The sequence below is a fragment of the Neofelis nebulosa genome, chromosome 14, assembly GCF_028018385.1.
Source record: "Neofelis nebulosa isolate mNeoNeb1 chromosome 14, mNeoNeb1.pri, whole genome shotgun sequence".
Classification (NCBI taxonomy): Eukaryota; Metazoa; Chordata; class Mammalia; order Carnivora; family Felidae; genus Neofelis; species Neofelis nebulosa.
The window spans coordinates 70,771,091-70,785,608 of record NC_080795.1 but is presented as its reverse complement, the minus strand read 5'-3'; the positions used below and the strand labels follow the sequence as shown (position 1 = coordinate 70,785,608).

The 14,518-nt window shown below is 42.9% G+C and overlaps 1 long non-coding RNA gene across 1 annotated transcript; it reads right to left on the bottom strand.

Moving 5' to 3' along the window:
• Positions 1-4,177: 4,177 nt before the first annotated feature.
• On the bottom strand, positions 4,178-13,059 carry LOC131495086 (uncharacterized). Its single transcript, XR_009253748.1, has 2 exons — positions 12,739-13,059; positions 4,178-4,549 (listed from the first exon to the last, which is right to left on the bottom strand). It is a non-coding gene; the product is annotated as an uncharacterized LOC131495086 (long non-coding RNA).
• Positions 13,060-14,518: the final 1,459 nt, after the last annotated feature.

Genomic DNA, 14,518 nt, shown 5'->3' with positions numbered 1-14,518 from the left:
TCAATTTTTGGATAACATGAATTATTACACATAAATCTTTTTAAGTAGAAAAAAAGGAACAAGATAGAAATATGATGGGAAGGAAGGAAAAGTAACATGCTTGATCCAGCCATTTACATATGCAGATGTATTCAGCAAATACTGAATGCCATTATAGGTCAGGCACTGTTCTCGGTACTGAGTATCCAACAGTAAAAAAAAGCAGACAGAAACAGAAATCTCTGCCCTTATGAGCTTTTGTTCTAAAGAGGAGAAATGGACAATAGACAAATAAAAAGGTATTGTTTCTCAAAAGGTAATATAAATGGAGAAGAATAAAACACAGTGAGGGAGAGAGAGCATGCCAGGGGAAAGAGGAATTGCTATCCTGGACGCAGTAGTTAGGAAAGGCCTTGCAGATAAGGGAGGAAGACATTCAACCACTCAAGGAACAAGGAATGGAAAGCAGAAAATGCCCTGTGGCAGAAGTGTCTTGGCTATTTAGAAAGTATCTCGAGGGGCACCTGGGTGGCTCAGTCGGTTGAGCTTCTCACTTTGGCTCAGGTTATGATCTCACAGTCTGTGAGTTCGAGCCCTGCGTTGGGCTCTGTGCTGACAGCTCAGAGCCTGGAGCCTGCTTTGGATTCTGTGTCTCCCTCTCTCTTTGCCCCTCCCCCGCTCATGCTCTCTCTCTCTCTCTCTCTCTCTCTGTCTCTCTCTGTCAAAAATAAATAAACATTAAAAAAAAAAACTATCTCAAGTTCAGAATGGCCAGACTGCAGGAAGACAGAGGTGAAGGGGAGGAAACACAGGGAGGTGATTGGGGAGGGGGGGGGGCGGAGAAGGGTGCAGCATACACAGGGCTTGGGATATTAGTTTGAGGATTTAGCTTTTTCTCTTAGAGGTAGGAAATTTGAAGAATTTCAAGCAAAGAAGTGATACGACCTGATTTCTAGTTGACTTTAGAGCATCACGCTGGGTGTTGTGCTAACTTAGCAACTACTTACACCAAGGACCAAAAAAGCTAAACATGTCCCATTAAGATGATCATAAATGTTGGGCCACGTTCTCAAAAGTTTAGGCACAGCTAGAAGTTTAGAGAATTGGCCCCTCCAACAACAATGTCCTCCACTCCCTTCCATGCCTGCATTGTCAATATGCAAGGTGAGGCTGGGCTCGAAAGAGGTTGTCTGAGAAGCGTATGATTTTGAAGCAAAGATAGGCTACTATTCCTCAGAGCCAAGGGAGGAAGGCTTTAAAATCACCGTGCACACAATTTGGGGGTGATTTCAAGAAGACGCTTTCATTTTCCCATGTGTTATCTGGCTAACTACACACTTCTAGAATTTTCATAGCACTACCAGAAAAGAATCAAGGGTTGGGGAGACAGGTGATCGTGGGTAACCCCATGAAGGGCACTTTGCCTCCAAACTCATTGTAGAAGGCATGACTTTTGAATCCCAAGAACGCCTGCCATCTCAAGAGTTAGCTGTGAAAGGTGAAAGAGACTGGGGGTTAATGGTGTTGTTGGGGTCACCCCAGGGGCCACCAAAGCACAGAGTGTGTGGAGCTGGACACAAAGAGAGGAAAGTATCAGAGGCAATTTCTTGGCACCAGCTGTGTGTCTGCTGGGGCATGGGGCCACATCTCACAACAGGGACAGTGAACTGGAACAGAAGTTTTGGAAACCCCAAAACACTTAATTGCATCTAATAAAAAGAGAGGCATTTGTGTTTTCTGTCTCTACCTATCACCCAAATCCTCAAACTCAAATCCTCCCATGGTTTTGCATTGTACATAGGCAAGCATTTTTTACAGTTAATGGTACATGAATAAGTCACAGGAATAAAAGGTACAGGACAGGGAATATTGTCAAGAACATGGCATGGTGATAGGTGGTAGCTACCCTGTGGTGAGCTCAGCATAAGGTGTAGAATTGTTGAATCAGGATACTGTACACCTGAAGCTAATGTAACATTCGGTGCCAACGACACTCAAATTAAAAAAAAGGTTGTACGTGCAATATGCAAACAGGGCCCAAAGATGAGATAAGGAAATGGCTGAAATTTGGAAATCTGTGACTGAACGCAATGCATGTATTTCACACACCGTAAAAGTGAAGGAGGAAATACGACTTTCGCAAGGTCACATTGCTAGTTAGTGGTAATGCCAAGTGTGGAACACAGAGCTCTTTTCTCTCAGTCCATTTCAGGACCTTCCAAAGCTGATCAGAAGAGCAGACAACAGACTAATCATGTGACATGAGGATGTGGGCATATTTATGTTCATAGCTCCTTGTACCATCTCCAAAAATAAATGGTTGCACAGAGAGAAAACACAGGGCTGTGAACCAGAGCACTGGTGTACCCACTGTAGGGTGTTATGACGGTAATTTATAATACCATTGCAATTACAGTAGAATTATGGCACGCCCAGCACCTAATAGAGCTGTGTGCATACTCTTGAGAAAGACGAATGTGCAGGCATCTCTAGCTGCAGCAGTGAGATTAAATGGCTCCCATCCCCGATCCCGCCATTGATTTTTGTAGCCCTCCCATTAACATGATACTTCACATACCATCTCTCTATCATTCCTTGGAGGTGAAGACATAGTTTTAGAGCATAAATAATTAGACCCTCAAAATCTGAGGTGACAAATCTTCTACGCCTCCAATTGCCATGAATCAGGACACATAAATCAGAACCCCTTTTGAGGATATGTTTGTGGGGAGAAGGCATGTTGACAGAATGAAACTGCTTTGTGTTTCTTTCTTCCTCTCTCCTCTTTTTGCCTCCTATGCACGCTTGGCTTTGGACGTGAATCTGTTAGAATAGGGTGACTATATAAATCAGGACACTTTTTGTAAAAGGGGTGTAAGAAATTTTTGTAAAAGGGGTCTAGGACAGTTAGACCAAACAGGGATGGTGGCTGGCAAAAAAAGAGCACGTGTTCATCCTAGTTTGAGATCATGATGCCTTATGAGTGTTGGTCTTTGCTTTGGTGTCTCATAAAGTGTTTTTCTGTGGGTTTCTCATGGCCAAAGCGATGATACCACAAAAGGTGATCAGCTTAATACATGCAGTGACCACCTTTTATTGAGTGCCTATTTTGTGGTCCTAAATGTTTACGATTAAGAACAGTGGGCTGCGCATAACAATCTGGTACAGCTTGATCAACGACTCTGTGCCTGAGTCTTTGCTGACTATAAAGCACTCGTACACAGTAGCACTCAAAGAGGTGAGCTATTCCTACGATATGCAGAAGTGTGTGTGTGTGTGTGTGTGTGTGTGTGTGTGTGTACACATAATGCCATCTGCTCTTTCAGGAGCCTGATGGGGCAGATATCACTAAGCAAAATTTTCAGTGAAAACACTGAGATCAGCAAAGATAGGCTATTTTCCCGAGGTCACAGAACTATTACAAGTCGGAAAGCTTGTATTCGAACTCAGGTCTGTCTGACAGACTCTCACTTGTAACTATCTTACTGCTTCCTGCTGGAAGTCCTACATTAGTGTCAGTTGAACAAGAGAGAAAATTCTTTGTCTAACGCAGGCTTACACACTTACTACTTTACTCATGAAATGCCTCTTAGGTATTTTATGTATACATTTATTTATTTGTTTACTACTGACTTACGCAAACTCATCTTGTTCCGGGAAGATTTACAGCGGTTTACTATTGTAAAATGCATACTTCTAAAAAAATATAGGTTAAGAAATCAGGGAGAGAGCAGATGACAGTAGAGAGAATAAGAGTAGAGAAAGATAAAATGAGCCAAGGATGAAGTTAGCATTCAAACGGGAACAAGCTTTCGTTGAGCACATCCACTGTAGCTAATACTATGTAGGAATTGGGGATTTAGATGTAAAATTACAAGGTCTCATCTCTTCATAGACGCAGAGTCTAATGAAGGAGATACATACGCAGACAAACAATTACAGGGCACTAAGGAAAACTGGAAAAAAGATACACAAATCCCTGTGGGAGCCTGTAAGGAAGACATACTCCATTACATTTGTATCTTGCTCATGGCAATCTGATATTTTCCCAATTTACTCATTTGTTGTCTATCTTCCCCCATTGAAGAATGTAACCTTCAAGAGATTTGCTGTCTGGTTGACAACTGTGTCTCCTCTACCTAGAATACGGCCTGCCACATCAGAGGTGCTCAGTGAAGAAGTGAATGAACGAGGCTCGTTGAGGTTAAAAAAGCATTTTATTTTCTACAGCAGGTAAATTGCAAAACAATTCTATCTGTCTTCCCTAGACTTTGGAGGTGACCTGCTGAGGTAGTCGCATCCTACAAACTGAAACTGGCAAAGATTCAAAAACAGTGGATGGAGAATGGGTCAGGGAGTATATACCAACCCACCACCAAAAATGGGGATGGCCATTACTAAGAGTAGTACTTCTGGAAAAACCAGCGTGTCAAAGACGACTGACCCGTCCAACTTGCCACACCCAGTAGGAATCCAGTGAGGTGTGTAAATCCAACTCCCTCTGGGTCTGTATCCTTTTTACCACACCTCACTCGGGAGAGGAAATTGAGCAGGAGATCTGAGAAAATACCTGAATAAAGAGAAAGAAGGAGGTTTAGGGCACAAAGGAAGGACATAAGAAGGTGGAAAGTGAGAATACACAAATGTTGATTCATTTTTTAAAAAAAAAATCATATTTCAGTAACAGAGAAAAATTGCTGTGCATTAATCAATCCAACATTGACATGCATTGAGACAGAATGATGGCCTTAGCCTTTTGAACACTTAATACTTTTAGCTGCTTTTATTCTCTTATATTTTCTCTACTAAAGTTTTTTAAAATTTATTTTTAAGAGAGAGAGAGCGCACATGAGCAAGTTGGGGAGGGGCAGAGAGAGGGTGACAGACGATCTGAAGTGAGCCCTACGCTGATAGCAGTGAGCCTGATCTAGGGCTCAAAATCACAAAATGTGAGATCATGACCAGAACTGAATTCAGACACTTAACCAACTGAGCCACCCAGGCGCCCACTCTTATATTTTCTTATGGAGAAATCTCACCATGTTTTTTTAGAAATCGGTTTGAGAATCAGGAAAGTGCTCTTGGTGAAGTTCTAGAAATCCCATGTGATAAGCCTATTTTTTTCCAACTGTGACAAAAAGCTGAGGCAGTAACTTTCCCTCCTCAGGGCTTTAGTTTCTGCCTGTGTCAAATGAAGAATTTGGAATCAGCCTCCCAAGGCTCTTTCTGGCTCTGTCTATATTTCCGGGGCTCTAGACAAAAACAGGAGACCGGTCGGGTCCCAAATCGGGCCTTAAATTTGGCTCATCTCTTTTGTTCTCCTCCCTAAACTTCTACTCTTATAAATTGGGCTAAAATGTAGAATACTGACATGAAGAATTTGAGGACCCTCTTTAGTGCTGTTATCTGTTCTCCTGATCTTAGAGGGCCTTTGCAGAACAAATGAGTCCATGAGTAAATGAGTGTGCTGATAATTACCAATTTCAGCAATATAAAAGAATCAACTGTCCTGTTCCTAAGACTAATACTATTTTTACACAGAACTGGTGGTAGCCTGTTTTCAAGACAGATTGAAAGCATTTTTCTGGAAGACAGGTTAAGACAGATGTAAAGGTAGAAAGTCTTGTCAATATATTTTTTTCCGGGCCACTCTATAATCAACTCTGCCGCTGATTAAAAACAAAGTAAGTTACAATTAATTGAAGTAAAATAACCTACGCTAACCTAAAATAGAAGACATGGTCTTTCTTATGTGGTTGAGAAGAAGGATTTGGGCTCAGAAAGCTAGTAAGAAGCAATGTCGTAAATAAAAAGCAAAAGGAAGGGTAGACTGGGGGCCTCCGTTTCCTCATCTATGTAAGAAAGGTCAAACTTGGTGGGAGGAGACGAGGCAGAAGCCAGGCTGAGCTCAGGTGCGTATAATGCACTTGTCCCGAGAAGCCGCCTGGTGTCAGGAAACAGGGCGGCCAGGAGGTAGGGTGCTGCAACACCTGTATACCTCACAAAAAAATGCAGCCCCTTGTCAGCTCCCGCTGACATTTGCCCTGCACAATTTATTTGGAACATAGGTCATTTTTTGTAAAAGATGCCAAAAATCTGTATTCTGATGTGAAAACAAAAATCTTGAGTTTTAAATGCTGATAAAGGAATGTTAATAAAGAAAAACACCTCTGGGTAGTTAAAAAAAATACCAGGCTTAGTCTAAATATGTGACAGTTCTCCATCTTTGGGCTAGATGATCTCTAATTTGTTCTACGGCTCTGGTATTCCAAGCAGTACGAGATGCACATTGGCGTAGAAGCACTACCTGAAAACAAATCTGTAGGTCATGGGTGATGCTGAGTAGTGATAATTACAATGACAACGTTAATATCTTGTATGCACATGACAAGTAGCCACTTGCAAAGGACTCTAATACCAGTTTTGTTTTATAACTTTCAAAGCAACCCTATGAGCTAAGCCAGATACTGGAGAAAGTGAAATCCAAGGGATGTGAAAGGACCGGTATAAGATTCTAATAGCAAAACCAAGACTGAGGGATGGGGTGCACTTTCCTACCAGAGTAACAAGGATAGAGCAGGAATAGTTTTCTCTGCTGATATCTGGGCATCCTTTGGACAAGGAGCACACTGTGTGAAGGATGGTGCGTGAGAGCCCCTGCCCGCTGCTTGCCAGGTTGGAGGGAAATGGGCAACAGGATTTCCCTCCTGGTGTTGCCCGTATGGGGCTCCTAGGCCTATAGAGAAACCCTGGGGTAAGACTGATTCTCCCAAGAACACAGGAAAACCCATGGCAGTGCTTGTGAAACCAGGTTTTGAAGGGCTCCCTAGCATGCGTATCAACCAATTATGATGGATCTTGGTCATTGTGTTGGGCTAGATATCAATTCTTCAGCGGCTGGATAGTGAGAGATCCAAGAGCAGTCAGGGTGCCGGTGATGGGCAGGTGGGATGCTCAAACCAGCAGCCATTGACCAAACAGCATAAACATATTGCAACGTGTGAGTGACCGGTAAGGCTATAGCACTGCCTCCCATCCTGGATATAAAAGACAACAAACTTTGAGTAAAAAGGCTCAAAGGAGTTAGTGACATAAGATTTCCCAGAGGAAATAGCTAGGAATTCTGTTTTGTGCATTGTATCTTGTTTTGTTTATATATTTTATTTTTTTATTGATTTTGTAGTGGTTTTTTTTTTTTTCCTGAAAGGCATCCTTCAGGTTGACAGGACGTGTGTTTCCCACAAGGAATCAGTATGGAAATATAAAGGAGCAAATCTATGAGTTCCGAGTCCTGCAAAGGATTGTGGGTAGGTTGATCACATGAGCTGGTTTGCCCCGGATGGCCCTAACATCCGGAATCTCCAGAGTGACATGACAAAATGTGTGGCTGAACCAACCCTCGGTGTTGTCTGGCCAGCCCAAAAATGTGAGGGTAACCCGGGACGAGAGGTGGGGAAAGATGGTGAAAGCATGGCTGACAGGATCATGAATAAGTGGACTGATGAACAAGACAGATGAAAGATGGAGTCCAAGACGGAAGCCGTAAGACATTATTTTGTGAAATTCCCAAGCGAGATGGCTTCTGAGGAAGTTGAAAGCAAGGGGCAAACAATGCCAATGATAATAAGAGTACCTAGCATGGAGCTGGTACCCACTAAATTCTGAGAACTTTACTAAGGGGCTAGATTATAACTGGATTCCAAGCTTCCAACAGCTCTCTGAGGTAAGCAAAGTAGCCCCGAGTGAAAGATGACAAATTCTGGGGGCTCAGAGAGGTTTCATCACTGAACAAGGGCACAGAGCATGAACGGCGTGGTGAGAGCATGGGCTTTGTGCCCAGCCCGCCTGCGCCACATCAGCTGTAAACACATCTTTCTGTTAAGAAGAAACTTTCTAAAATTAAGATGTGGGTAACAAAGACTGGGGGGCCAGGCGTAGGAAAGCAAAGGCGACACAACTTTCCATTAATCAACACATACTGAGTTCCAGCCGTGGGCTCATAAGGTAAAAGATTCTTTAGAGAATACCAATGAAAGCATAAAACATAATTTTTCTGCCGAGGATCATCTGATCTACGGTTGGAGGGGAGGAATTGATGTCGGAGACACTTTGGCACAGTAAGAAGCATACCAAGTCCCGAGCTGGCTACCCTGAAAGCAGTTCCTAGCTTGGTCCGTGACCAGTCCCCGAGCAGAGGCAAGTTGCTTACCTATTTGGTATCCCCAGGTGCGAGCTGGAGCTGGAAATAAGTAAAACTCCCAAGACTGTGAAAATCCAATCAAATAATATAAAAGTGTTATGTATGGTATAAAAGGATGTTCTAAAAGAAGCTATCATTCGCACAGGAAGCAGGTAGAGGAAATTAGGCAAGAGAAACAAATGCAACAGGGATCCACTGGAAGCTGAATTCCAAGAGTGCTATAGTTTCTTGATGGACTTCCAGTCTCCCGGTGCCTAGGTCTGCCACCTACCTCTCTTTGTGTGCTCTCTTTCTCCTTCTTTTCTTTTAATTGACAAAATTCATTTCCTTATTCCCTTTAGCTGTTTCATAGGTCATTGCTCTTTAGGGATGGAGGCTCTTTCTGCAATTCAGTTTCCTTTTCATTCAACCATGTAATAATATTTCCATATCTGGCAAGCTCCCTCCAGAAGCAGAGCCGGCAAATTGTGGCTCTCTCGGCGCTGGAGGGAAGTCACTTGCCTGGATTTAAATCCCCAATAACGTTTTTAATACTCGGCATTAACCAGGTCCATAAATATGTCTGAGATAATGACCATTCTTTCTGAATGAGCAGTGACATTCAATAAATTATGGAATTTGTGAGTTTCCTGCAATTCTATGCAAAGTGTCAAAGACAGAAACAATTGGTTGTTTGGATGTGTGAGTGTGAGAGCCTGCCCTCATATGTATATGTGTGCTTTAATGGAACCTTCTAGAAAGGAAATATTTCATTGTCTATCTCCTTAGAAACGGTCACACCAGATGACACCAAGCACCACTTCTCATCGGTTTTATCTTCATAATGGAATAAAAGAGATTTGTTGGTTATTGTTATTAAAATTCACCTGCAACTTCACTAAGATAATAAACCCTGAAGGTCTCCTTGTCAGGATCTGCAGATTCCTTTCCTTCTTAGCCTGAAGGATCTATGTGGGGCAACACCCAAGCAGGTTGGAGGAAAGGGAAGGAAAAGTTTTGATAAAAGGGTGAATAGGGTCTTTACCAATGGAAATCAGGGAAGAAAAACCAGACATCCTCTATGAACTTTATGCAAATCAGTCACCCAGAGCTACTTGCCCTTATTAATAACAATTGCAAACTTCAGGGAGCACTCATTTCCTGCCATGGACTAAACACTTGGCAAACATTGTTTCATTTTATTCTCAGTAAATCAAGGAAGTTCAGTTATAATGCTCAAGACCATGCATCTAATAACTGAAGAGCTTGGTCAATTACTGGGTGGGTAACTCTTCTTGCTTCTTTGGTCCTCCATTAACTACTCTACCTGTCCCCAAATACAAACTGCATCCTAAAACATAAAAGAACAACTTGATGCCCGTGCATCTTAAACTTTCATTTTGTTTCTGTATTGGTTCAGATCTTGATCAACGATGACACTGGATACTGGTTATTGGACACTCAGATCTCAACATCCAAACACCTTAATGTGGCCCACCATGCCAGGCTTAGTCTGACTACTGGTGCGTCTCAAATCATAGCCTTTTCCTTTGGTAGGTTAGAACATGGCCACCAATGCATTGCAGTGCCTCCTATCGAGAGATGAAGTCATTTTCCCAATCCCTTGAATCTGCCTTGTAACTCGCTTTGAGCAGTAGAATTTGGTGGAAGTGATATTGTGTGCCTCCTGAAACACAGCCTCACGGGGCTTGCAGCTCCCTGCCTTCACTCCCTCAAATACTGTCTCCCATCGGAGAAGCAAAGATGAGCCTATAAGAAACATGATCAAGCCAAGACCCAGTAGCAACTGCCAGAACAAGGTCATCCCTGACCATCCATCCCCACTCCAGCCGCTAGTATGAGCAAAGCTGCAAGGCTTGTCTTGTAAGATCTGAATTTGGGGGTGATTTTTGAGGCAGCAACAGATAACGAAGACACCTCTTCACCATCCAGGCTTGGGCTCCAGTCCCCCTGGTGTTCGCTCAGTTCATGGAACATGCCACTCTCTCTTCCATCCAAAGGACTTTGACTATGTGTGCCCTACGCTGGGAAAGCTCCCTGCTCCTGACTTGGCAAATAATTCATTCCTTTGCATCATTCAGGCCTCGGCTCCAAAGTCATCTCCAGAGAGAACTCTTTGCTGCCCATCTAAATACAGTAGATTTCTTATTTTCTGTATCAGCCTCCTGCCTATTTTTTTTCATTGCATGTATATGAATCTGCAACTAGTTTGTTAATGCCTAGTTCCCTGACACCCAAATGGAAGCTCCATGAGAGTGGGTGGGGACAATATTCGTCCTCTTCTCCATTGCATCCTAGGAGGGTGGCCGGCAGAGTCTTACTCACATTCCTGTGGATTCCATTACCATTTTTGTCCACACTTCTGCCCAAAGTGCTCATACTCAAAGCAGCCAGTATTTGCTGCTCTTTGGGAAGAGCTGCCCCCCAGGCTGCTGAAGTCCAGCTGGAGTTGTCTGCACCAAAACACAGAGAACTGAAGACTGGGAATTTGTATAGCCTTGGCCAATGACCAAGGAGTGGGATGGTAGGTATGAATACTCCAGCTCCCTTTCCTCTGATCAGGACAACTCTGAGGTATGATTTACACTGTCTACAGTGCTGACCTGAGGAAGTGAGCAAAATTTTCCTCTGTGGGACCTTTCTTGCTTATTTCCTTCATTGGGCCTGTGGTCGATGCATTGTATTGATGATTGGCTGGCTTCCTTTCATTTCCTGTCTCACTTCCTCAATCCCCTGAAAGTTTTCCCAGTCATTTTCATACAAACCCTTGTGTTAGAATCTTCCTGTAGATAAGCTTCCCAAAGAGAGCGCATTTGTTGAATAAATTCATCAAAGCAAGTCTCGAGCTCCACATATTTGCTTTTCACATGGACACCCTTACACCAAGCTCATAATCAGAATTCAGATTAAACAGCATCAGCAGCTTTTGCAACCATGTTTGTGCAATCGTTTCATGTTTTACTGAAATGTTCTCTAATGTTTTATAAAGATGAGTGAGAAATGGAAAAATGAAAGCCACTGACACTAGCAGTTAAACCTCTGGAACCCAGATAAAAACCACTTGCTGTGCTAAATGCAGGGAATCCCTGGTTGTGTCGGAATGCCTGATGGATTCAAGCTGTTCAGTCGTGAGGAACAGGTACCAAATTAAATCATATACAGGGAACTCTGGAAATAGATCATAGGACTGCATCGCTAGATGAGCCTTACTGAAGGATGTGGAGAGAGTCTTAAAAAGCATGGAAATGATAAAAATTGGCACCAAAAACCATTCCAGAATTCCAAAGGCTTCCAAAGGGAAGTTCATGGAACTGGAGAGAACTTCTCAGGGGTGGGTATGCTTTGTGCTCCCTTGTCAAGAGGAGAAATAGTTTTATAGTCAAGTCTCATATCACAAATATTTAAAGAAATCTTGCAAAATCCTATGAAAGCCATCCTCGAAGCCTCACACTGAGTTCCCTACCCAGTCTCTTGCAAAATTACCACTAAGCCAGTCATTTCCCTACATTTTAAAGTGATTTTTTTCTCCTTACTGAATGTCACTTAAAATAATCTGAAAAAAAAAATCAGGATTTTGAGGCAGGAAATTACATAAGAGTAGAACTATTTGCATTTAATGTTGAAGCCAATTTTAATGTTTTAAATAATCATTGCATCATCAAGAATTTTCGTCATGTTTTTTTTTGGGATTCCATGGAATATGACTCCTCCATATCACATGCAAAGTTTTGGGTTTCTTCAGTTCTAGGCATTCAGCTTTCATATGGGTTTTTTTTGGGGGGGGGAGGGGGGAATTAATGTATTATGCATGACAGAAGAAAGTTTCACAGTCTGACGGAATAATACAAATCACAGCTCTGCCACCAATTATGTAACCTCCCGGAAGTTGATCTTTCTGAGCCTCAGCGTATAATGCTTCCTATGTGGGGCTGTCATGAGGATTAAGTCAGAGAATTGAGATAAAGCACTTAGGGCATAGCCAGCATTCACTGACTACTGAGTCTCTTTCCCATGCTCCCATCACAGAACAGTTGTTGTGAGTGATTTGGCAAACAATTTGACTTGGCTTGAGGGACAAGTCTGAACTCCTTAGCATGACGCACGGGCCCCGTGTGATCTGACCTCCATGTGTTTCTCCTGGCTCATCCAACTCCTGTCCCCTTCCCCACCCCGCACTCTGCTTCTAAAGGAGCAGCCTGCCTCAAATAAGGATAACTCTCTTTCCATACAGAACTCAACGATTGCAACAACCCCATGAAATAAGTCATCTCAGACCCATTTTAGAGGCAGGAGAAACAAAAGGCGGGGGGGGGGGGAGGGGGGAAGCCACACGAAATGATTCTCCCATAACCAGATATATAGCAAGCAATAGAGTCAGCTCTGGTACCTGCATGCTAGAGACCCATCGCCTGCCCCAGGCTCAGGGTACAAGGCCCACGGGTGTTCAGTGAAACCTGAATGAACAAATGGCTCTACCCCAGGGAGTAAGCCAAGAACTGAGCAGGGATAAAAAATAGTTTGAGACCAAATAAAACCTAGAACACGGAAGAGCTTCTTACCTCCGATGGCTTCGGTTGATTCTGGAATAATAGAGGAAGTGTGTGCTGCCGTGGGGGCCGGGAGACCAGAATTCTAGTGTCCATCTGGATGACCTGCCCCTTGACACCCCTCACTCACCCAACCTAGTAACTAAGCGCAGGGGATGCGGTAGATCCAGACGCCCTCCTAGCATTAGGTGTTTGTGCTCCGTGATTCGAACAGAACAGCACCACCTCAGGAATTCGCACTCACTGTCCCTCTGCCTGTCGATGGTATGCGCCTCGTTATCATTTCTATTTCAACACCGATGTCAACGTAGAGTAGTCATTAGTAACTCAGACTCTGACATCCCGGCTTTGTGACTTCTGATAACGCGATCTTGGATGTTACTGAACTTCTTGGTACATCTGTTTTGCCTGTCTGGCTCCCCTACAGAAAGGTGGAGGGGTTGCTGTTTAGTTGCCTAGTGCCTACAGCAGACTCATGCATAGGAGGCATGGCCGTGAAAGGAAGAGGAAATTCGTTTTGTAAATTTTTTGCTAGCTCATGGCGCATTGTTTTATTATATATTGTTTAAAGCAATCCTAGCCAAATGTGGAGAGAGAGAGAGAGAGAGAGAGAGAGAGAGAGAGAGAGAGAGATAAGCAGAGATAGATAAAGGCAGAGATAGGGATTGAGATCCAGGGACCCAGAGATAGATAAAGGCAGAGATAGGGATTGAGATCTAGGGACCCAAAGGCAGTATTTTCAGCTCTATCTCCAACCTTTGGGTCAATAATTGAGGGAACTGGTTGAGAGAAAATGACTACTCACCATCACAATTCTGTGTTCAAGTTTGATTTGGACTGACACACGGGACAATGCAATGTTTATACAAACTGTGGTTGAAAATACTGGCAGGATACAGAGGTCAAGTCCACAGAGCACAGAAAACACCAGTAAAAACAAAAATGTGCAGTTCCAGTGCACAAAAGGACAAATATAAGGAAATGTTGGGAGTAAGATTTTGAAAGTAGTGTCTAATTTCCCTTTAATTTCCTTGATAGATAGTTGAGTTATAGGAAGCCCAGTCCGATTTGCATACACAAAGACCCACGCTTGAAATTCACATTTCCTGATGTACGTTGTGTGAACTGATCTTCACCAGGTCAGCTGATTTATGTACCTCTTCAGCTACTGAAGACAATGAAAAAGGAGAAGAAGAGGAGAGAAAGGGAAGGGGAAAAAGAGAGAGAAAGATTAACCTCAGAATTAAAGCTTATAGTTTTAATGATAGCCAACACATCTGAATCTTTTGTCCTTCCCTCAAGATCAAGAAGGCCAAAATCTCCTTAGGTACAACAAACCACACATCCTCCAACAGAAGCAAATATATGTAAGCATAAAATACGCTTCTTTCAAGGTTGGGTGTGTGTAATATTGAACTGGGTATATAGACATGTTCTAGGTAAAGACTACAAAGAAAAACCAAAGTAATAGAATATGATATGATGACTCAATACTCTCTCTGTTTTCAACGCTGTGTGTGTGTGTGTGTGTGTGTGTGTGTCTAAGCTGATGGATAAATGGAACCTCCTATTTGGTGAGTTGAATAAAAATCTCATACCTCTCCATTTTCAGAGACTATAGAACTATAGAACAAACAAAGCCATCCTTTTAATAATAAAGAACTGAGGTCCAAAGAGCTCTGTCTTCAGAGTGGAAGACACTGGACTTCAGCAGTGGTTTCTGCTCCTCTTTGTACTACAGAGCCATTGCTGAAAGGGGCTGCACATTCTCGGTGCATCCAGGTGAGGCTAT